Source organism: Octopus sinensis, linkage group LG3 (genome assembly GCF_006345805.1).
Source record: "Octopus sinensis linkage group LG3, ASM634580v1, whole genome shotgun sequence".
Taxonomy (NCBI): Eukaryota; Metazoa; Mollusca; class Cephalopoda; order Octopoda; family Octopodidae; genus Octopus; species Octopus sinensis.
The window spans coordinates 72,207,761-72,231,698 of record NC_042999.1 but is presented as its reverse complement, the minus strand read 5'-3'; the positions used below and the strand labels follow the sequence as shown (position 1 = coordinate 72,231,698).

Below are 23,938 nucleotides of genomic sequence, written 5' to 3'. Positions count from 1 at the left end.
TTCGGTTGGCCTATTGTTATATCTTCTTTATAACCATTTTTAAGAAACGCCAACTGTAGCATAATATTTTGAAAGAAAATTTTATTAAATCTTAAATTTTAATTTGAAAATTGAAATGAAAATTTTTGTGAAGAATTCTTAAGAAAACACTCTTTATAAATTTTACAAAGCAAATTTTATGAGTAATTCACATAATATTAAAGAGATTTTAAAATTTTGTACAAGATTTCAGAAAAATATTTTTGAAAACTTTGAAAAATATTTTGCAGAATATCTGAAAGAACGTTATCCTTAACCACGATATAATTTTTAAAATCACCTCGTAATAATTTGGTTTTTGATAGCACTTTAAATGAATTTAAGATCAGTATAAAAATGGCTTTTAATGTAAACATTACACTAAGAGACCTTACATCCCTATTCTGATAAAATCCATTAAAAAATCGATACCCAGATCCATATTACGACATGGTACCTTATTTTCAAACGACTCTTACCTAATTCAATAAAATCTAAGCCTAACATAAATGTCCAAGAGGTTTTTCATAAACAGATATTTTTCACAAGAATACCAACTTCTAGCCTGTTTCAATAAATAAAAAAAGCGAACTATATTTAAATCAGATTCCAAAAATATTTGAACGCAATTGTAAGAAAGCAAAATCACATTATATATTAAAATATCTCTTAACCATTGCAAGAAGAAACATTCTATAGCCACAAATATTAGTAAAAAACATTTCTAAAATACATTTGAAAACTACTTCTTATTGTAAGAAAGTGAGCATCTAATCCGTTCTAATCAATGAACAAAAGATGCACACCGAAGAAAAAGAAAAAAGAAAAGCATATACCATTTTAAGAAAGTGATTCCCCATTGAAGGGCATTCAAAACACCGTTTAACCAAAACAACATAAAATGGTTTGCTTACTTCTCTGTAACACAGCGTTTCGAAAATAAAACCAGGTCGACTAAATAAGTATTGGAATCCGTTTGATCGGCCAAGCTCTTTAAGATGGTACTCACGTATGGCCGTAGTTCAATGACTTTGACTAATGAAAGAAACGAATAAAAGAATATATGAATTCATAATTGTGAAATAGATTGAGAGATATTTATAGTAATAGATGGATGGATAGGTAGACGTATCACCACAGCAAGTGGAAATGTTTAATATAATATTTAACGAAACTTGCACACACTAAATAATTTTACTTCTAATCATCTTCATGTCGCCGTTTTCCATTTACGAGTTAGCGGGATTCGAAAATAAACTTTATATCTATATAGGGGACAATTAAATCTCTAGATCTTTGTAACATAATGCAATAAAATGTTTCCTTAATGATTCATTGCTGTTAGGCATCCAGATGCTCTTGGAATATTCAATGCTGATTTCCAGACAACTGTAATGTTGAAACATAGGTAGTAACTAATGATTTATACTTACGCTTATCTTAATTTTCTCACTACATATGGTCTATATATCATAACTGGTAACATTACTTAGTAGGGTGGTAGACTAACCGCAATACTGGAAGCTGTCTGGAAAATGAATGATAATCTATCTGGAGTTCTAACCCAACAGCAGTAGTCGTACATCTAACTGTACTCACGAGTGTGCATATATGTATAGCTATATGAAAACAAAATTTAGTGTACAAATGAATATATGCAACGGAAGGCGATTATTGTAATCACATCGGAATGAAAGCTTTTAGATAAAAACGGCTAAGACGAAGCGTGTGATCTTCTAATTATGATAATGAAAACCATTTATTCTTTTATTCTTTTGCTTGTTTCAGTCATTTGACTGTGACCATGCTGGAGCACCTCCCTAAGGGATTTTAGTCAAGCAAATCGAGCCCAGGATTTATTCTTCGTAAGCCTAGTACTTATTCTATCGGTCTCTTTTTCCGAACAGGTAAGTTACGGAGACGTAAACTCACCTACATGGGTTGCCAAGCGATGATGTGTGTGGAGGAGGAGACAAACACAGACACAAATATAAATTTGTACACATACATACATACATTCATACATACATAATATATATATATATATATATATATAATATATATATATATATATATATATATATATATATGTACGACGGGCTTCTTTCAGTTTTCGTCTACCAAATCCACTCAAACAGCTTTGGTCAGCTCGAGACGATTGTAGAAGACACTTCCCCCAGGTGTCCACGTAGTGGGACTGAACACGAAACCACGTGGTGGGGAATCAAGCTTCTTACCACACAGCTACACCTTCGCCTATTTGATAATATTTAATAACATTTTTAAAAATAAAAAGCTACTTCCACTTTACACGCAGTTCTTCCATATACACCATGTACAAACATGCATATACACCCCACGCAAATATAACAATTTTTTCCCACATATTGCATACATGTACATACATATGCGCATATATATATATATGGATGTATGTATATGTGTGTGTATAAGTATTGTATATAATCGTACATACACAATGTACGTGACGTGTTAGTTCGCCGGGTGTTAAAAACTTTCAAGTGTTAACACTCAGTCCTTTGAGGTAGTCATCTCCACCACACAATTTTGCGGCCTACCGGCGAACAATCTGCGTGCATGCATTGTGTATGTGTGTTCAATAATGTTTACAATACTACAGCTACTTCTAATACACACACACACACACACACACACTATTAAATTATAAAATAGGGTATCTACGAGATACCAACATGCTGAAAATAGCAGCCATGATCTGACTCTAAAACCATCTTAAGTGAGATCATGGCTGCTATTTTCAGCATGGTAGTATCTCGTAGATACCCTAATTTATAATTTGTTAATTATTATACCTTTGAAGGTTATTATTTCCATGCTGGTCACTTGATACATATGTATGTGTGTGTGTGCGTGTGCGTAGGGGTGTGTGTGTACCTATCTATCTATCTATCTATCTATCTATCTATCTATCTATCTATCTATCTATCTATCTATCTATCTATCTATCTATCTATCTCTCTCTCTCTCTCTCTCTCTCTCTCTCTCTCTCTATCTCTCTCTTTCTCTCTATCTATCCATTTATCTATCTATCTATCTATCTATCTATCTATCTATCTATCTATATCTATCTATCTATCTATCTATCTCTATCTATCTATCTATCTATCTATATATATATATATATATATATATATATATATATATATATATTATATATATATATATATATATATATATAAGTAAATACAATTTGTTACCTTTCCGAATTTGAGGCTGTACAGAAATATTTCAATGCCAGTAGATGGTGTTGAAAGCGCTTAGGAACGACCTTTCAATGCTTCAACGTATGTCATTTGTCTGATGAAGGGAACAGCTGGATTTTTGCGCGTAAACATTCCTCCTACAGGAATGTAACACATACGATGTCGAACATAGAAATACGTGGGCTAATAATCATACACAGCATGTGCACTTAGGTATGAAAACCAACATATGTGAACGCACATAAACGCATACAAAATTTGCAGAGATGTATTTATACAGAAACATACATACATGCAGATATACATAAACACACACCTATATACACAGAAATACGCACCATAAATGTGCAGACAGATATAAACAAATGCACTCAAACGCAGGCATACACATATACACACATTGAAACGAATACAATAATATACACACAAATGCACAGATACGAAGATACATCGCTCATTGTTATATAGAAAGACACACTAACACATTGTAAATATAAACACATACACATATATAACCACACCCGTGCGCAAACACACGCAGAAATGAATGCAGGTCCACCGATATATACTTAAACATATGTACAAAATTTGCTTCTTTTATATGCAGTTTTCTATTACTTTTAAAGTAATAATAATTCTTCCTAATTATGGTGCAAGGCCGGCAATTTCTGATGGAAGGGAGAAGTCGGTTATATGACTCTAGTGCTTAGTTGATACTTATTTTATCCATTTCAAAAGGATGATAGGCAAAGACAACCTCGGTAGTATTTGAACTCAGAACGTAACGAGCCGGAAAAGATGTCTTTAGACATTTAGTGCGGCGTGCTAACGAGTCATACAAGTTCACTGGCTAATAATAATAATGGTTCCAGATTTTGGCACAAGGTCAGCAATTTCAAGGGGGGGGGTTAAATCGATTATATCAAGCCCAGTGATTTAAATCATCTTTCTCAGTCTACGCTTGATCCAGGATTGTAGCTTCGTCCATGAGAGATATGGAAATTGAGACTCGCATTGTTGACCCCCCATGGAAACTGAAATTTTGTCCTCTTCAAGAATCTTACGAAAAAATCTTGAGATTTGAGGTGACTTGTTGCCAAAGCGCAAGACAATCTCTTCGCTAATTAAATAAGCATGTAATAACTTTTGAATAAGATTTCTGTGGAGTTATGTTAAAATACCACCCCTAATGGGATGTGTAACTACAGTAACATAATACCGCATGGTATGTTGTCCACTGCTGTAAAATTAATATTGATTATATTGTAAATATAAGTACGAGGTCACAAGTTTTAGAAGTAGAGTACCTTTGATAGATAACAACCCTGTCTACTCCGTCGGAACGAAGCGTAACGTTTATCTTTGCGGTGGTCAAACTTAAGACAAGCAGATGAGTAACTCATTATCAAGTTGTGATGTATCTACTCTTCTATAGTGTCTATTGATTAATTTATTCATATAGCTTTCAAATTTGGGCACAAGACCACCAATTTCGGGGTAATTACATCAACCCCAGTGCTTAACTGGTGCCTATTTTATCGATTCCGAAAGGGAATAAAGGTAAAATCGACCTCAGCGGAATTTGAACTCAGACAAACAAAAAGCGAACAAAATTCTGCTTGTAATTTTCCTGCCAACTCGCCGCCCTAACTTGATTTAGGGGAAGGGATAAATCGATTACATCGCCTCCTGTACACGACTAAAACTTATTTTATCGACCGCCTTAAATTAACTATCTACTTATATAAAAGAGAGATTCTGTCTGCCCAGCAAAATGAAAGTAAATGTTTCAAGGGAATCTATTGTGCTTTTTCTATATATATATATAAAATCAAAATTTCGTCTCTTTCTTTCTCCGGTAAAATGAAAGTACCTGGTTCAGGAGAAGCTATTATGCTATTGCCTAATTTGTCTCGAGAAAAATTATGCAATGGTACAACAATAATTGTTCACAAACTTATGAGGAACTGCATTGAGGCAAATATTCTCACTGGTTGTGGTAAATGTGACACCGCCTTCCTACCTTGCATACCAGTTATACCATCTAATGTCCCATTCCAATTTAAGCGGTCACAGATTCCTATCCCACTTTCTTTTGTCATGAGCATTAATAAAACTCATTTCGAAATTACTAGATTACATTCTAAGTTGATGCAATCAAGGTTAGGTATACATCAGTCAACAATATATGCAATTAATCATGTAGTGATATAAATCTGATAATGAGTGCGAGGTGAGAAATACTCAATATATCGTAAATAATATGGATAACGGGCATAATAAGTGCCAATTTCAGATAGAAAAGAAAATCTCATGGTTTGTATCTCTTCAATCTTCTACGTTTTTATTTTCCATCCGACGTAGTGTGGAGTTGATAATCGAAAATATGTGTAACTAATAACCAAAGTTGTGTGGACCTGACCACCAAAATTATGCGGTGCTAACAACCAAATATATTTGCTACTTGGAGTTGCCATACCTGTCAAGTGAACCTGTGACTGCCTCACTACCAAAGATGTGTTGAATTAACGTCCGGTGTGGTTTGGGTGTGGCAAGCAAAACTGAAGGAGCCTGACAACCGAACTTCTGAGTCGGATAACTGAAGATTTATGAGTCTGAAAACTGAAGTTCTGTGAAGTGGACAATCGTTCTTGTTCCCTTTCATTTTCTTCAAGTTGAATCATTTACGATAACCTTATTTAATTTGAAATAATTTTATGGAAGAGTATACACCTTTGCATACATCGAAGCTGAATAAATTCTTGTGAGACATAAATACTCACCCTGCAGATAATAATAAATGAAAGATAAGACACATTATCAGTAAGTTTATCTGGAATATAAGAAATAAAAATAACATAGTGGGAATATTCAATTGTTTATTGTTTTAGTTGATATACCTATCTATTTATACATTCCTCTCGATATTTATAAACTGACAACCGGTAATGTATATAAGCATTAATATAAAACAAAATAACAAACATCCTACGTAAAAATCAAAATAAAAAAAAGAAGGCAGAAATCTAAGTTTCGTGAGAGTTTATCTCCGATTCATTGCAAAGACACTTGCCAAAAGCTGGTAAATTATAGTATTTGTTATCTTTACAGAACTTCCTGATTATTGTTTGGTTTCACTTCTTAAAATAAGAAACCAAAATTATAAGCAACCACAGATAGTTCAGTGCATAGCTTATATAATAATAGAAACATAAGAGCCAAATGTAAAAAAAAAGCAAGAAGCAAATCGATAAAATAGTATTTCATCTAGAGAGCAAGTATGTTGCAGATCTTTCAACTGGATACTTAACTCCGTGTTGAACAGTTTGAATAGAAGTTGCGAACATGTACCAGACCTTGGGAAACATCTATCGGCATCTCACCAATTAACAGAAGGCAACCAGAAGTTACTTCGTAATCTATCCTTGGAATATTCGATAGAAGATTATCCTTCACATTGAGACTTGTTTATTTATCAAGGTATCATTTGTATATCTGTTGTTATTGATGTTTAGCCTATGTCAACTTTGATCTGATCAAGTAGACTTATGTTAACGTAATTCAAGCTGTAATCAAATCATGCCATCTTTCACCTAATATGTATCCTGGATTATATCATATAAGGATAACATTCGGAACCACAATAAACTAATGAGGGGAGGAGGGGACTTTTTGCCCCATCCATCGTCGTTGGACCACACTTTAAGACATGCTGGCTTTCCTACTCTTCCTGGCAACTATACATATCAACACGTACACGTTCTTTTCTGTCACATTATCCACTGTATTTTCTTAAAAGATGGTATATAATGAAAGGGTGGAGGCGAGTGGCTTAGTGGTTAGGGTGTCAGCGCCATGATCGCAAGAGTGTGGTTTCGATTCCTGGACCGGGCGACGCGTTGTGTTCTTGAGAAAAACACTTCATTTCACGTTGCTCCAGTCCACTCAGCCGGCAAAAATGAATAACACTGCGATGGACTGGCGTCCCGTGCAGCTGGGGAACACATACGCCATAGAAACCGGGAAACTGGGCCCATGAGCCTGGCTAAGCTTTAAAAGGGCGCATTTATTATTATATAATGAAAGGGAGACGAAATAGCTATTTCTAACAGGCCGAAATACTCTGTTTCAGGTGGAGGTTCCACGTTGACTGGTTATTGGTTATTTGTAGTAAGTGCGCGAGTGTTTGTGTGGGTGCTCGTATATTAAAGTATATATGCTATTAGTAGAAGTTAACAATTGTATTGCTCGAGTAAACGAAGGTAGTATTAAAAGATTGGTTTGCATTAATATTTTAAGTGAACAGCTGATTGAATGTTTCATTGTTATGTGTTGACACATTTGGTGATATTGATTCTGATATTGTTTCAACCAGCCACATGACTACACATGCATACACATATAATTTTGTATATTAACTGTTGGTAACGACACTGTTTCGTTTTGCAACCATTATATACTACTGAGTATATGAAAGGTTTACAAGTCAATACCTATTTCTTTATTACCCACAAGGGGCTAAACATAGAGGGGACAAACAAGGACAGACATAGGTATTAAGTCGATTACATCGACACCAGTGCATAGCTGGTACTTAATTTATCGACCCCGAAAGGATGAAAGGCAAAGTCGACCTCGGCGGAATTTGAACTCACAACGTAACGACAGACGAAATACGGCTACGCATTTCGCCCGGCGTGCTAACGTTTCTGCCAGCTCGCCACCTTTACAAGTCAATACTGTCTTACTTTTGTGTTAGGAGTGCGATGTTCTCATTTTAAAGTTTATTTATATAAATTTTCTATAGAATCTAGAGACATTTCGTATATGAATACGCCAATGCAAACAATGTGATCAAAGATAGAAACAATAGGTAATGAGTATATATCTGCATGTTTCAAGCGTTATTACACTTTCATCGGCTCCACATCTAACCCGTCAACTATCCACAAACGTATTTCTTAAATTACCCACTAAGTCTAGTGGTGTAACACTATCGGACAGACCAACTTATATATTAAACACATTTCTGCCAACTGGTACGTAAGTGTTAATTGTTGGTAAAGACACAATATTTTGTTTTGCAATATTAATTGCTGCTAGTAGGGTGGCTAGCGGGAAGAATCGTTAGCACGCCGAGTAAGATGCTTGGCGGCATTTCATCCGTTTATATGTTCTGGGTTCAAATGCCGTAGGGGTTGACTTTGCCTTTCATCCTTATCGGGGTCGATAAAGTACCAGTTGAGCAGTGGGGTCGACTTAACTCACTTAGCGCCTTCTCCAAGATTGCTGGACTTGTGCCAAAATTTGAAACCAGTATTAATTTCTGGTAAGGACACAGTATTTCGTTTGTATGTATTTATGTATGTATGTATGTATTACGTATGTACATACGTACTTATCTATCTATTCTATCTATCTATCTATCTATCTATCTATCTATCTATCTATCTATCTATCTATCTATCTATCTATCTATCTATCTATCTATCTATCTATCTATCTATTTATCTATCTATCTATCTATCTATCTATCTATCTATCTATCTATCTATCTATCTATCTATCTATCTATCTATCTATCTCTCTATCTATCTATCTCTCTCTATATATACATCTACCCACCTACCCAAGTATTATAGGCAAAGTATAACTCACTGTTGTAAGCAGTTGGTGTATTGTATATACAGTATTTGATTAGCCTGCTTTGCTGGGTTTAAACAATGGTTACTTATAAAACGCCCCGGTCAAGAAACTTATTTGCGATGGAGGTTAGTTGATTATATCGATCCCAGTACCTCATTAGTGTTTATTTTATTGATCCTGGAAATATGAGAGCATAGCTAACATCTGCCTGATTTGAATTCAGACATAAGTAAATGAATTATTGAAAGAGATGGGCTTCATCAGATTGATTTTGATCTATTTATAATACATTAAGGGGGAATTTGCACTATTACTTTCAGAGAATCGATAATTTGATTATGAGATTCACAGCCAATGTCATCATTGCAGGAAACTAAAAAAGAATTGAATAAAACAAAAGATGAATGAATAACACCTCATTCTTCGACAAAAAGGGATAAAAGCCAACATATTAGTCTTCATATGGTCTTTAAATAAATAAGTAATTAAAATTAATTTTAGCATAAGATCAGCAATTTTTGATGGAATGGAGAAGTCGATTACATCGACCCTAGTGCTGAGTCGATACACATTTTGTTGACCCCGAAGGGATGAAGAGTAAAGATGATATCGGTAGTATTTGTACAGAGAACCTAAAGAGGCGGATGGGATGCTGCTAGGCATTTAGTCCGGCGAGCTAACGATTTTATAAGCTCACTGGCTAACAACAGCAACAAAAATAATCCTTTCTAATAAAGACACAAGGCTTGAAATATCGGGGGAAAGGGCTAGCCGATTAAAGCAACCCTAGTGTTTCACTAGTACTTAATTTATTGACACTGAATTGATGAAAAGCAAAATCAGCCTCGGTAGAATTTGAACTCAGAAGGTAAAATAATAATAATGATAACAATAATAATAATAATAATAATAATAATAATAGTAATAATAATTATAATAATAATAATAATGATAATGATGATGATGATGATGATGATGATGATGATAATAAAAATGATATTAATAATAATAATAATAATAATAATAATAATAATAATAATAATAATTATAATAATAAATGCTCTGATGCAGTACCAGGCAGTGGCTCTCATGGCTTCTGATCTTAACTGATTGGAAGTGTTATCATGTACATTGTTTTGTCTTAGTATAAAAGATGGGCTACAGCAAATATTCTGCTCAATACCATAGATTTGCTTGTCAGTTGTTTGACCTTAACCAGTTGAGCATGTCCCTTAGTGGCTGACGATATGTGCATCTCTGATCACGAGCAGAAGTAGTGGGGGAGCATCATAGCCATGTGTTGAGAAGGATTCTTTGGGGTTTGAATAATTCACCTCTGGAAACATGGGTGTTTCGTTCAACATCCTTAAACAAGCCTTATTCAGGGACCTTTTGAGCGGGATGGGTTACTCGATCTGAAGAAAATTCTAACTGGGCTCCACCTGCAAGGTCATGTGCTGTTTGTCTTGATGTGAGATCACCATGTCGCGCACATATGGTTGTGATGCATGTGCCTGGTGTACCCTTATCAGACGGGTAGTCATGATGGGTATACTGGGCTTCGTATATTTTACCCCAGTGTCACTTTGATGGCATGCTCTGCTCGCTCACTCAATAATAATAATAATAATAATGATAATGATGATGATGATGATGATGATGATGATAATAATAAAAATGATATTAATAATAATAATAATAATAATAATAATAATAATAATAATAATGATAATAATAATAATAATAATGATAATAATAATAATAATAATAATAATAATAATAATAATAATAATATAATAATAATAATAATAAATGTCCTGATACAATACCAAGCAGTGGCTCTCGTGGCTTCTGATCTTAACTGATTGGAAGCGTTATCATGGACATTGTTTTGTCTTGGTATAAAAGATGGGCCACAGCAAATATTCTGCTAAATACCACAGATTTGCTTGTCAGTTGTTTGACCGCAACCAGTTGACCATGTCCCTTAGTAGCTGACGATATGTGCATCTCTGATCACGAGCAGAAGTAGTGGGGGAGCATCATAGACATGTGTTGAGAGGGATTCTTTGGGGTTTTAATAATTCACCTCTAGAAAGATGGGTGTTTCGTTCAGCATCCTTAAACAACCTTTATTCGGGGATCTTTTGAGCGGGATGGGCTACTCGACCAGAAGAAAATTCTAACTTGGCCCCAGCTGCAAGGTCATGTACTGTTTATCTTGATATGAGATCACCATGTCGCACACATGGCTGTGATGCGTGCGCCTGGTGTACCCTTATCAGAGGGGTAGTCATGATGGGTATACTGGGCTTCGTATATTTTACCCCAGTGTCACTTTGATGGCATGCACTGCTCTCTCACTCAATAATGACAATAATAATAATAATAATAATAATAATAACAACAACAACAACAGCAGCAATAATAATAATAATAATAATACCCAAAATGAAGTAGATTGATAATAATAATGAAGTAGAATAATAATAATAATAATAATAATAATAATAATAATAATAATAGGTATGATACATAATATTCAGACAAATACATAACAAAAACACCAGGACTTACAAATATATATAACATACGTAAAATTGCACTACTGGGCACTGCACGCATCCTACGCAAAACACTTTCAATACAGTAACCATAAGCGCATCACATAAAAGCACAGCACATAACCGAGGCCCACAGAGCTGCGCTCGGTAGTGAAGTGAAAGCACGCTATAAAAATAAAACTACTGAATAATAATAATATATATATATATATATAAACTAACACCTACTCTGCGAAACTACCCTTGTCTGAAAGTATGAGATCATGGCAGCCCAAGATCAATGCTTACCTACAAGGAGTTACCAGGTCAACATATTAAAGAAAGGCGTTAACCCAACATGTCGTGTATGTAAACAACAAAATGAAACCATTGATCATGCTGTCTCCATGTGCAGTCTTCTTTCGCCTAGAGTATCTCAACAGGCATAATAGAGCTGCATAGTATATTCATTGGGTAATTTGAAAAAACCTGGACTTGCCCCATGATAAAAACTGATGGGAACACCAACCATCTCCAGTACTTGAAAATGATCACATCTCACTCGTCTGGAACTTCATCGTTCAAACTGGCAGAAAGATAGATGGGAATAGGCCAGACATTATATTTAAAGATTTCAGACAAAAATTATGCCTCCTCATTGATATGACTGTCCCATTCAATATAAATGTATTTGTCAAGACCTATCAAAAACTGAGCAAGAATAAAGATGTTGAAATAGAAATGGGCAAACATGTGGAACCTGAAAGACTAAAACAATACCTGTTGTCATAGGTGCCCTAGGAATGATAGCAAAAGGGGCTGATTGCTACCTAGCTCAGATACCAGGAAACCCCTAAATGACAGACATTCAAAAGATAGTGCTAATAGGAACTGCTCATATACTACGCAAAATACTTTCTGTGTAATCTTAAGTTTTTTTTTAAAACAAACATAATTTTCTTATGGTTTCTTAAACATTTTCTAGAACAATACTATGTGCAAAGCCAAATATATGATACCCAAGGCATAACACGAGCTTGAACTTCTAACTTGTTAACTTTTACAAATACAAAGTAAAAGTCAAACATATAACAATAATAATAATAATAATAATAATAATAATAATAATAATAATAATAATCATGTCCTGATGCAGTACCAGGCAGTGGCTCTCATGGCTTCTGATCTTAACTGACTGGAAGTGTTATCATGTACATTGTTTTGTCTTGGTATAAAAGATGGGCTACAGCAAATATTCTGCTCAATACCACAGGTTTGCTTGTCAGTTGTTTGACCTTAACCAGTTGAGCATGTCCCTTAGTGGCTGACGATATGTGCATCTCTGATCACGAGCAGAAGTAGTGGGGGAGCATCATGGCCATGTGTTGAGAGGGGTTCTTTGGAGTTTGAATGGTTCACCTCTGGAAACATAGGTGTTTCGTTCAACATCCTAAAGCACCCTTATTCAGGGACCGTTTGAGCAGGATGGGCTACTCAACCTGAAGAAAATTCTAACTGGGCCCCACCTGCAAGGTCATGTGTTGTTTATCTTGATATGAGATCACCATGTCGCGCACATATGGTTGTGATGCATGTGCCTGGTGTACCTTTATCAGACGGGTAGTCATGATGGGTATATTGGGCTTCGTATATTTTACCCCAGTGTCACTTTGATGGCATGAACTGCTCTCTCACTCAATAATAATCATAATAATAATCATCATAATAATGATGATGATGATGATGATGAAGATGATAATAATAATAATAATAATAATAATAATAATAATAATATAATAATAATAATAATAATAACTTTACAATGATGTTTTGCAACACCCTAGTAGGATACCTCCTTGGCTAGTTAATGAGTTAACATTTTTGCTTCCAAAAAATGAAGAAACAAATGAACCAAAAAACTATAGACCCATAACCTGCTTAACAACTATGTATAAAACACCAACATCTGTCCTGACGAAATATACCTATAGTTTTTTGACAGACAGCAGCATATTCCCTAATGAACAGAAAGGATGTAAACGTGGATCCTACGGTTGTAAAGATCAACTACTCATCAATAAGATGATCTTAGAAGATTGTCACAAACGACACAAAAACTTATCAATAGCCTGGATAGACTATAAAAAGGCTTTTGATAGCCTACCACATAGCTGGATTAAGAAATGCCTAGAAATGTATAAGGTAGCACCTACTCTGCGAAACTTTCTGTCTGTAAGTATGAGATCATGGAGAACCACACTAACTTTGAACAGTGACAATGAATCTCTAAATGCTGGTGATGTAAACATTTCATGTGGCATTTTCCAGGGTGACTCACTATCACCACTCCTCTTCTGTTTAGCCTTAATACCTCTCTCAAAACTGCTCAATGACGCGCAGTACGGATATAAAATGTTTGATAAAAATATAAATCATCTCATTTACATGGATGATTTAAAGCTCTTTGCAAAAAATGACCAACAACTCAAGGGCTTACTAGCGATTGTCAAACAATTCAGTGATGACATCAGAATGCAATTTGGCCTCGATAAGTGTGCAAAAGTTACCTTTATCAAAGGAAAAATGACAGAAACATCTAACGTTAACCTTGACCAGCAGAATGTCATAAAAGAATTAGACCCAGCGGAGAACTACAAGTATCTAGGGGTAATTGAAGGAGACGGAATAAGGCATTCAGAGATGAAGGAAAGGATCAGGAGAGAATGTTATCGCAGAGTAAGAGCAATACTCAAGACAGAGCTGAATGCAAGAAACAGGATCGAAGCGATCAATGCATTAGCCATACCAGTCGTGACTTACAGTTTCAATATCGTTAACTGGTCAATTACTGAAATATGTAATCTTGACAGAAAAATACGAAAACTGTTGACAATGCATAGAATGCACCACCCTAAGGCAGATACAGAACGACTGTATCTGCCAAGAAAAGAGGGAGGCCGTGGACTTTTACAACTGGCAATAACAATGAAGATTGCTACAATTGGCCTAGACACCTACCTGAAAAACTCTAAGGACTGGATGTTAAAACTTGTCTCAAAACATGAAAACAAGAAAGTATCATACTCAGTCACAAAACAGGCAAAAGAATATCTAAGTGAATTCCGAATACAACAGATTTCGGAATTAGAGATAGACATACAAGAAACAGGCACAGAAAAAGCTAAGCGCATGAAAACCCGTGCTAAATCTGCGGCCTTAGATATTCTGAATGATAAATGGCAAGAAAAACCTCTCTATGGCAAATACCCAAAGAGAGCGAATAATGCAGATGTTGACAAAGCCCTGACCCATCAATGGCTAATGGCCTCTGGCTTAAAATCTGAAACAGAGGGGTTTATCATAGCAGCTCAAGATCAATGCCTACCAACAAGAAACTACCAGGCCAACATATTAAAGATCAGCAGCAGTCCAACGTGTCGTGTATGCCAGCGACAAAATGAAACCATTGATCATATGGTCTCCAAGTGCAGTCTTCTAGCGCCTACAGAGTATCTCAACAGACACGATAGAGCTGCACAATATATTCACTGGGTAATCTGCAAAAACCTGGATTTGCCCCATGATAAAAACTGGTGGGAACACAAACCACCTCCAGTGCTTGAAAATGACCACATCTCACTCCTCTGGAACTTCACCATTCAAATTGACAGAAAGATAGATGCAAATAGGCCAGACATCATATTGAAAGACTTCAAACAAAGAACATGCCTCCTCATTGATATGACTGTCCCAATCGATATAAACGTATCTGTCAAGACCTACCAAAACTGAGCAAATATAAAGATCTTGAAATAGAAATCAGCAAAATGTGGAACCTGAAGGCTAAAACAATACCTGTTGTCATAGGTGCCCTGGGAATGATAGCAAAAGGGGCTGATAGCTACCTAACTCAGATACCAGGAAACCCCAAAATGGCAGAAATTCAAAAGATAGTGCTCATGGGAACTGCTCATATCCTACGCAAAATACTTTCTATGTAATCTCAAGGTTTAAAACAAATATTTTTTTAGACATCCACCAGTACAACACAAAAAACAACCAAATATATGGCACACTAGGCATAACGACAACGTGAACTTCCAACCTGTTGTCTCTTGAAGTCTCCGGGTGAGACTTGTACAAATATAAAGCAAAAGTCAAACATATGCTGATAATAATAATAATAATAATAATAATAATAATAATAATAATAATAATAATAATAATAATAATAATAATAATAATAATAATAATCCTTTCTACATGCCCTGATGCAGTACCAGATAGTGACTCTCATGGCTTCTGATCTTAACAGATTGGAAGTGTTACCATGTACATTTTTTTGTCTTGGTATAAAAGATAGGCTACAGCAAATTTTCTGCTCAATACCACAGATTTACTTGTCAGTTGTTTGACCTTAACCAGTTGAGCATGTCCCTTAGTGGCTGACTGTATGTGAATCTCTGACCACTAGCAGAAGTAGTGGGGGAGCATCATATCCGTGTGTTGAAAGGAATTCTTGGAGGTTTGGATAATTCACGTTTGGACATATAGGTGGTTCGTTCAACATCCTTAAACAATCCTTATTCCAGGACCTTTTGAGCAGGATGGGCTACTCGACCAGAAGAAAATTCTAACTCAATAATAATCTTTTCTACTATAGTCATAAGGCCTGAAATTTGTTGGAGGTGGGGACTAGTCGATTACATCGATATCAGTATTTCACTGGTACTTAAATTATCGACCCCGAAAGGATGAAAGGCAAAGTCGACTTCGGTTTGAACTGAGAACGTATAATAATAATAATAATGATAATAATAATAACAACAATAATAATAATAATAATAATAATAATAATAATAATAATAATAATAATAATATAGGCGGCTGGACGTGTTCTTCGCTGATCTGACCTGAAGACACAGAAACACTAATACAACCCAGCAGGACAACTAAAAACATAACTCTAAAAGACTGGACTATCTACAGTTTCCTGTGAGCATTTTGTATTTCCCTCAAAATAAGTTAAGTGACTTACGTATCTACAGATTTCGAACACATAAACAATCAGCTATAAAACCTTTAATATAAAACCTTCTGTGAATACCTATCATTTTTATTCCCCTGAGTATTCGAAAATGTAAACATACTCTTTATTCCAAGAACACTACAGTTTTCTCTGTTCGGACAGAGAAAAGATCATCTCCAGTAAATTTTAAAAACTTCATATACTCTTTTACTCTTTTACTTGTTTCAGCCTTTTGACTTCGGCCATGCTGGAGCAGAGCCTTTAGTCAAACAAATCGACTTCAGGACTTATTCTTTGTCCATACAACTCTTATTCAGGGACCTTGTGAGCGGGATGGGCTACACGACCCGAAGAAAATTCTAACTGGGCCCCACCTGCAGGATCATGCGCAGTATATCATGATATGAGTTCACTATGTTGCGCACATATGGTTGCGATGCAAGTGCCTGGTGTACCCTCATCAGACGGGTAGTCATGATGGGTATATGGGCTTCGTATATTTTACCCCAGTGTCACTTTGATACCATGGATCGCTCTCTCACTCCATAATAATAATAATAGTAATAATAATAATAATAAAAATAATAATAAAAATAAAAATAATGATAATGTTAATAATAATAATAATAATAATAATAATAATTTGGGCTAATAGACATAAGTCGATTAATGTGTTTAAGTGTTGAGTAGAGCACTGGAACAGTTTAGGCTACCTGTTGTCATCCGTGGTCTTATCATATTAAAGATCTTTTGTGAGACACAACTTTATAGATGTACCTGATGAGACCCAGACCGCAAAATAGATGCAACACAACATGTTGAACAGCATCCAACTTATAAAAGACAATTCTAGGACTGGTCGAAACGAATGTTGTCAGAATAAAGTTTAATACCAAATCCATCTACTCGTTACTTAATATATATATATATATATATATAGATATTATTTAAAGGGTACAATACACGTATCAATACACTACTAATAGTTTCTTATGAAACTATTAGTAGCGCATTAATACATATATTATGCCCTTTAAATAAATAATATCTATCTCTCACCAGATGGAGTTCTTTTTTGTTGAATCTTCTATCACGGAACAGTAAATTATATATATGTATATATATAAATTTAAAATTAAGGATAAAATCTTTATAAGAAATTATCAGTAGTTAGCGTGTAAGAGAAAAAATCTGTAAATTTTTCCACTTTGAAAATATTTATTTATATTATATAGAGGGTACTTATGAATAATAGTACCCTCTATATAATATAAATATGTATATATATATATATATAATATATATATATATATATATGTAAACTGGCACTCAGTCGATTACGACGACAGTTATATATTAACTGTCCTTCTCGAGGATGAGGATTCTGTTATTTTTTGTATGTATTTCACCTCAAAATCGTGGCCATGCTGAGAAAGCGTCAGTAAAAACAAGATAAACCTCGACGAGATTTGAACTCAGAACGCAAGGAACTAGGTGAGACAATAAAATGCTTTACATCAGAATTAGGTTTTAGGTGGCTGAGTATTCCACAGATAGGCCTATCCTAAATATAGTTATCAGACAGAATCAACGCGAGAGAGTTCGTGATGAGGTTGTACCTTTAAATTACGCAGTTTCTCTTACAAGATATGGGTAAATAACATTTAGCCAATATGACGCGTAGAGGGAATGAACCTGGAACCTTGGTTACGAAGTGAAATTAACTATTCGGCCATACTGTGCTTATGCCTGCTTACACACATACTCATTTATGCATACTCATATAAAGTATATATACATATATACACAGATACACGTATACACACACACAAACACACAAATATACACATGTACGTACATAAAAACACACATAAACATATATATATATATACATACACACATATGCACACATACATACACCTGCATGTACATGTATACACATACATACATACATATATATATATATATTATACATACACATACATTCATACATAATGTCAGTTTACATTCTCCATTGTAAAACTGTATATATTTTGTTTTGGTGCGTATGTGTTGTTTGTGTGCATGTTTATGTATACATGAGAGTTTAAGTATGTGTGGTATTTTGTGTGAAGGGTGTACTTCTGTGTGCGCGTGTGGTTTGGTATGTATGTGTATGTTTGTACACTTAGATGTACGAGCTTTCGTGTGACGTTGTGTAGACATGTTCGTGCGTTGTCTCGCGTTTTCTCTCTGTCTGTGATCATGATGTGCGAGCACGCTTCCATGTGTACGTTTGTTAGTGTATGCTCATGTGTGATTAAGTCTTCGCACATGTATGTGTGTAGGGGAAAGCATGTTATTTGAAATGGCAGGAACGACAGTGGCATTGTAATTATTAATATCAAGCATAATTCTTCCCTTGCCGAATTAAAGGTTGGCACGGATAAGTTGACATTCTTATTAGTTAGTTCTGAAAGCAAGTCAGATTAGAAAGAAAGGAAAAAAAAAGATGAATTGAAAGAGACTGGAAGATGGAAAAGAAAAAAACCCTGCAAGAGCGAGAGATTAAAACGAAACAGAGAACGCCAAAATGAACCATTTTAGAGATTGGCAGTTTTACAATCTGGTTCTTTAGTACTATATAATCACTGCCATTTTTAGAGACTAGTGTTGGTCTCTGTTGAATATGGTCCATTTAGTATGATATAGTCTCTAGAATATGTTGAGACTGGAGTAGATCTATGTCAAAAAGTATTAATTTAGTGCAATATAGACACAAGAATTCCTGCATTTTTCTCTCTCTTTATTTTTATTTATTTATTTATTGCCTGTGGTGAGAAGGACTAATTTAAGAAAAAAGCAATAAATACCGTTTGTCGATGTCACATGAAAAGTGGAAGTATGTAATATTTCGGGAAGAGCTTTTAGATAGAAAATAGTGACGGAGCATATTAGAAATATTTTCTTCAGATTACAGCGACTTCGCTTTTGATGTTTTCAAGGAATTTATTAATGCATAAACCATATCTATGATTGTTTTTCAGGGATAAAAGGTAATAGTTTTAAAGAATCACACTTTTTGTTACATGTACTTTATGATGTGGGAAATTAAGAAGTGATTTTCATTTGGTTTATGTAAAAATTGGTTAATACGTTAATGTACCTACAATATGACATCGGTATCTATAGGAGCCAATACAAGTTTCGGTATGGTCACTTAGACTTCTAGAAAAAGCAGCCAGTATTTTTCCCCCTGAATTTTGTCCTACTATATTAAAAGAAGACACGTTGAATTATGTAGTTAAAGATGCACCGTGTATGAAATAATTAAATACAAGATGTTTACCGTTGCAATGTTTTCGATCGATCGTCTACAAGATCAGCGCTGTCGTAGGTAAGAAGAAGAAGTACGAGGAAGAGGAGGAGGAGAACAACAACAACGACGACGACAACAACAACAACAATAGTGGATGCGAAATGGCCCAGTGGTTAGGGCAGCGGACTCGCGGTCGTAAGCAAGCGGGTTCGATTCCCAGAACGGACATTGTGAGTGTTAATTGAGCAAAAACACCTAAGCTCCACGAGGCTCCGGCGCGGGACGGTGAACCTCGCTGTACTCTTTCACCACAATATTCTCTCACTCTTACTTCCTACTTCTGCCACAAAGCAGAAGAACCATGGTGTAACCCACTATGGTGTGGTAAGCTTTCACACCCTAGTTTAGATTGCGAATCCTCTGTACCCCAGGATGGTTCAGCTCTCCACCCGTTAAAAGCTACCGTTTACGGAATGAGGATAATAATGTAGCTCTCGCGCCCGTTCAACCGCCAGTCTATCGCGTGTGGTGGGTGGATCTTCAAGTTGCCACCCGCATTCTTAGTAGCTTAGAGTAGGCTCGAATTAGAGATTATTCTTTGTGGCTAATGACGTGAGTCCTGGTTGGAAGAAGAAGAAGAGGAAGAAGAAGAAGAACAACAACAACAACAACAACAACGATAACAACGAAATCTGTAATTGCATGTGAAGAGAAGTGAAATGACACTTATGACACGTCTCTTATGACAGGTGGACATCATTGTTACTGTTACAAAATATTGCCAGAGTGAACAACATTATACTGATTTACTCAACTCTTTCGGACTTCACGCTAATATTTATTTTTAAGTAATTTCGACTTCATATTTTTCATTTTTGAAGGTAAGGATCCGGTTGAATATCATATCAAATTACTTTAGAACCGAAACACCTAGTCACTAGGAGATACCACCCTGACGACGTGCCTGGTATTTCAAATGTAGGCGTATGTGGAATTTATAAATCTGTGCGTGCGTGTGTGAGTATGCGCTTGTATGTTTTTGCGAGTGTTTGTGTGTTCGTGTGTGCGTGTGCGCGTGCGTATGTGTGTGTATATGTGTGTGTACGTGTGTGTTTAAGTGTGTGTTTGTGTATGTGTGTGAACGGTTAAAGAGATACGAACGCTTCTTGGAATCCGACAGGGGTCAGAATTAGACAGATATGGTGTTTTTACACTTTTTAACATAAGAGGGAACTTTTTTCTCAACAGTAACTGCAATGAATTTGCTTTAGAAGTTGAAATATGGCAGAAACATATTTTTAACTAGCCTAAAGTTCGTTTATACATAAACACTACTTGGCGCTGACACTGCTGTATATTTACTTCGACCTGAGGTTTTAATGGTGTAACTGAGTCACTTTTTTTTTTACTGTGTTTTAGTTTAAGCAACGGCTTGAATTAAGTTTGTCCAGCGTTGCCTATTTTTGGTATTTCCCATTGATAACGGCTAAAGGGCTAGAAACACTTCTGGGAATCCGAAGGAAGGCAGCACTGGGTAGATATGATGTTTTTTCACCTTTTTACACTAAGAGAGAATTTTTCTTCATAGTAAATTTTTCTTCAGTAAATTTACCTTTAGAAGTCAAAATATGTCACAAACATGTTTTAAACGATCTAAAGTTCGCTTATGCCTAAACACTGCTTGGCACTAATACCATTGTAATGTATATACGTGTGTGTGTGTGTGTGTGTGTGTGTGTGTGCGTGCGTGCGTGTTCATGTATGTCTGTATGATCGTGTGTGCGTGTGTGTGTGCGTATGTGTGTGCGTATGTATGTATGTATGAATTAAAATCGTGTTTGTGAGTGTATTAAAGATCAAATGTAAGCTGGAGAATTTTGCCCCAACGTTACATGACAGTAATCGTCAATGTACAACGTTATAAAATTGTTAGTGCACTATTGCAAGGCTTTTGTAGGGTTCATTTTATCAACAGTCTCCTTCTCGGTGAGCTTGTATTGATATTACTGTAATATTAATTAGCATTTTCCAAAGTTCCTTGAAAAGAGCTCCGTGTGAAATTTTAGTTTATATGCGACCCAAATTAATTCGCTTTCTTAATAAAATTTTTATTTTAATACTCGTAAGAGTAGTCAAAAACATTGCTGGGCTTCTTTCCTCGAGTGGAGAGGTTGCTGAAGTGTTTTAACTCAAGCTTTTCTATGACGTTAATGCAGTTTGGGGCTATGGCAGCTCTTCTTGTGTTGGAAATATAATACGTGTAATCCCCCATTGCTGTTGAAATTTGCTGTAAAGTTGATCCACTTCAGAGTTCTTCCATTTCATTAAGTTCCTGTGTTTAATCAAAAAATCCAAATGTAACCCAGTTAGGCATTGAAAATGTATTGAACGTGACATACTTAATATAGGGCCTTGAAGCATCCATTCCCACTTTGTGTATGCGTATATATGTATGCGTATATTTGGGAATGTTTATATATGTATGTGGTATATATATATATAGATATATATATATATATATATATATTATATATATATATATATATATATATAATTTATATATATATATATATATATATATAATATATATATATATATATATATATATATATATATATATATATATATATTATATATATATATATATAATTTATATATATATATGTATACGTGCAAGTGAAGTGTACTATTATTGATGTTTAGCGCAAGTCATTCCTGATCTGGCAGACTTAGTATTGAAGACGTTTCAGCTGTGACACACGGGTGTTTTTAGAGATTGCTAGAACTACATTTTCCAATATTCTTTCCAATTTTTAAACGTGTGCTGAGATTCGCAAGAGATTTGCTGCTCTGTCTAGCAGGTCAAGCGACCATGTAGAGTCTACTTCGTTGGTGTGATCTGTCTGATTGTATGCTTTATGTACGTAGGTATGAATGATCGTATATTAATGGTGGGTATAGTGAGCTGTAACTAGGTAGTATGTATGTGCATAAATATAAGCGCATGCATGTCTATAAATCTTGTGGAATGTAGGAAGTAAAGAAAAAACGAATGAAAAGGAAAGCAACGAAAAAAGGAAAGAAAGGCGGAAGAATGGGAACACCCAACGTAGGTTGAAGGAAGGGAGAAAGAAACGAATGAATGAATGACGGAAGGAAAAAGGAAAGAAAGAAGGAAGGAATGAACGAATGGCAGAAGAAAAAAGGGAGAAAGAAATTGCTTACCAGTTAGATAAATCGTTTATTTTCTTCATTCGTTAACACCAGCTTCTTTATACAACTATGTATTACAGTCGGTTCATGCTAAACTACCTCATAGAAAAGTAGTACATAGTTAAACTTCTGAGGTGGTTACTAGAAAGGTGTGATCTATGCGCGTATGATCTCTATTATCTGTTGCTATAGTTTAAAATATATTTCTGTCTTGTCGGTTTACATGATAATCACTAGTTATTTGTATCATATATACGGCGAAATCATTCATGTTTCCAAGTGTGAGAAATCTAAGTGGTATATCTGTCAAGTTTATATGTGCTAACTTTATTTTCCGTCCTCCTTATCTCTTCTAACATCTTTGTCCATCTTTGTTATGATAACCCGAAGCCATTTCAAGTAGTGATAGGTGATGATATAGACCGCCTTACACTTTTGCCTGTCTAATTCCCCGGTAAACATATTAAATTTTTTTTTTGTGCTAAACATCTATGCTTTTTGTAGCCTTTTTCATTGTAATTTCATTGTAATTGAGTTCTACACTGAACTTTCAAAAGCTTTATGTATTTTAATCTAAATACGTTCAGCATTATGTACATATTTAGCAATAAAAACTCGTGTACCAGTCTGTACAGACTCAAATATGAACCTGTTATCAAGTTTTATTACAATGTAGTACTGATAATTATCCCAGTTAGTTTTCAATGACATTTTACATCTAATATATGGCCGGCCAATATTAGAAACAGTCTATACTTGCCTGTTTTAACCTCAGATGACTCTTAAATATAATGATAGATTGCTTTGTGTGTACTCTAGGTGTACATGTAAGTATGCATCAGATTTGTAAACGACTCTCGACAACAACCAACACTCATTGGTGTGCGACTGTGGCTTGATAACATGTAACTTGGTTTAACTAATTGGTTTTAGGAGTCTATGTAGC

General features: G+C 35.1%; 1 long non-coding RNA gene across 1 annotated transcript in view; it reads left to right on the top strand.

The window, feature by feature from the left end:
* Positions 1-21,015: 21,015 nt before the first annotated feature.
* The window catches only part of LOC118762749, a 7,844-nt gene continuing 4,921 nt past the window's right edge, over positions 21,016-23,938 (top strand). The window contains exon 1 of the long non-coding RNA XR_004998500.1: positions 21,016-21,095. This is a non-coding gene — a long non-coding RNA (uncharacterized LOC118762749). The remainder of the gene's footprint in view (positions 21,096-23,938) is intronic.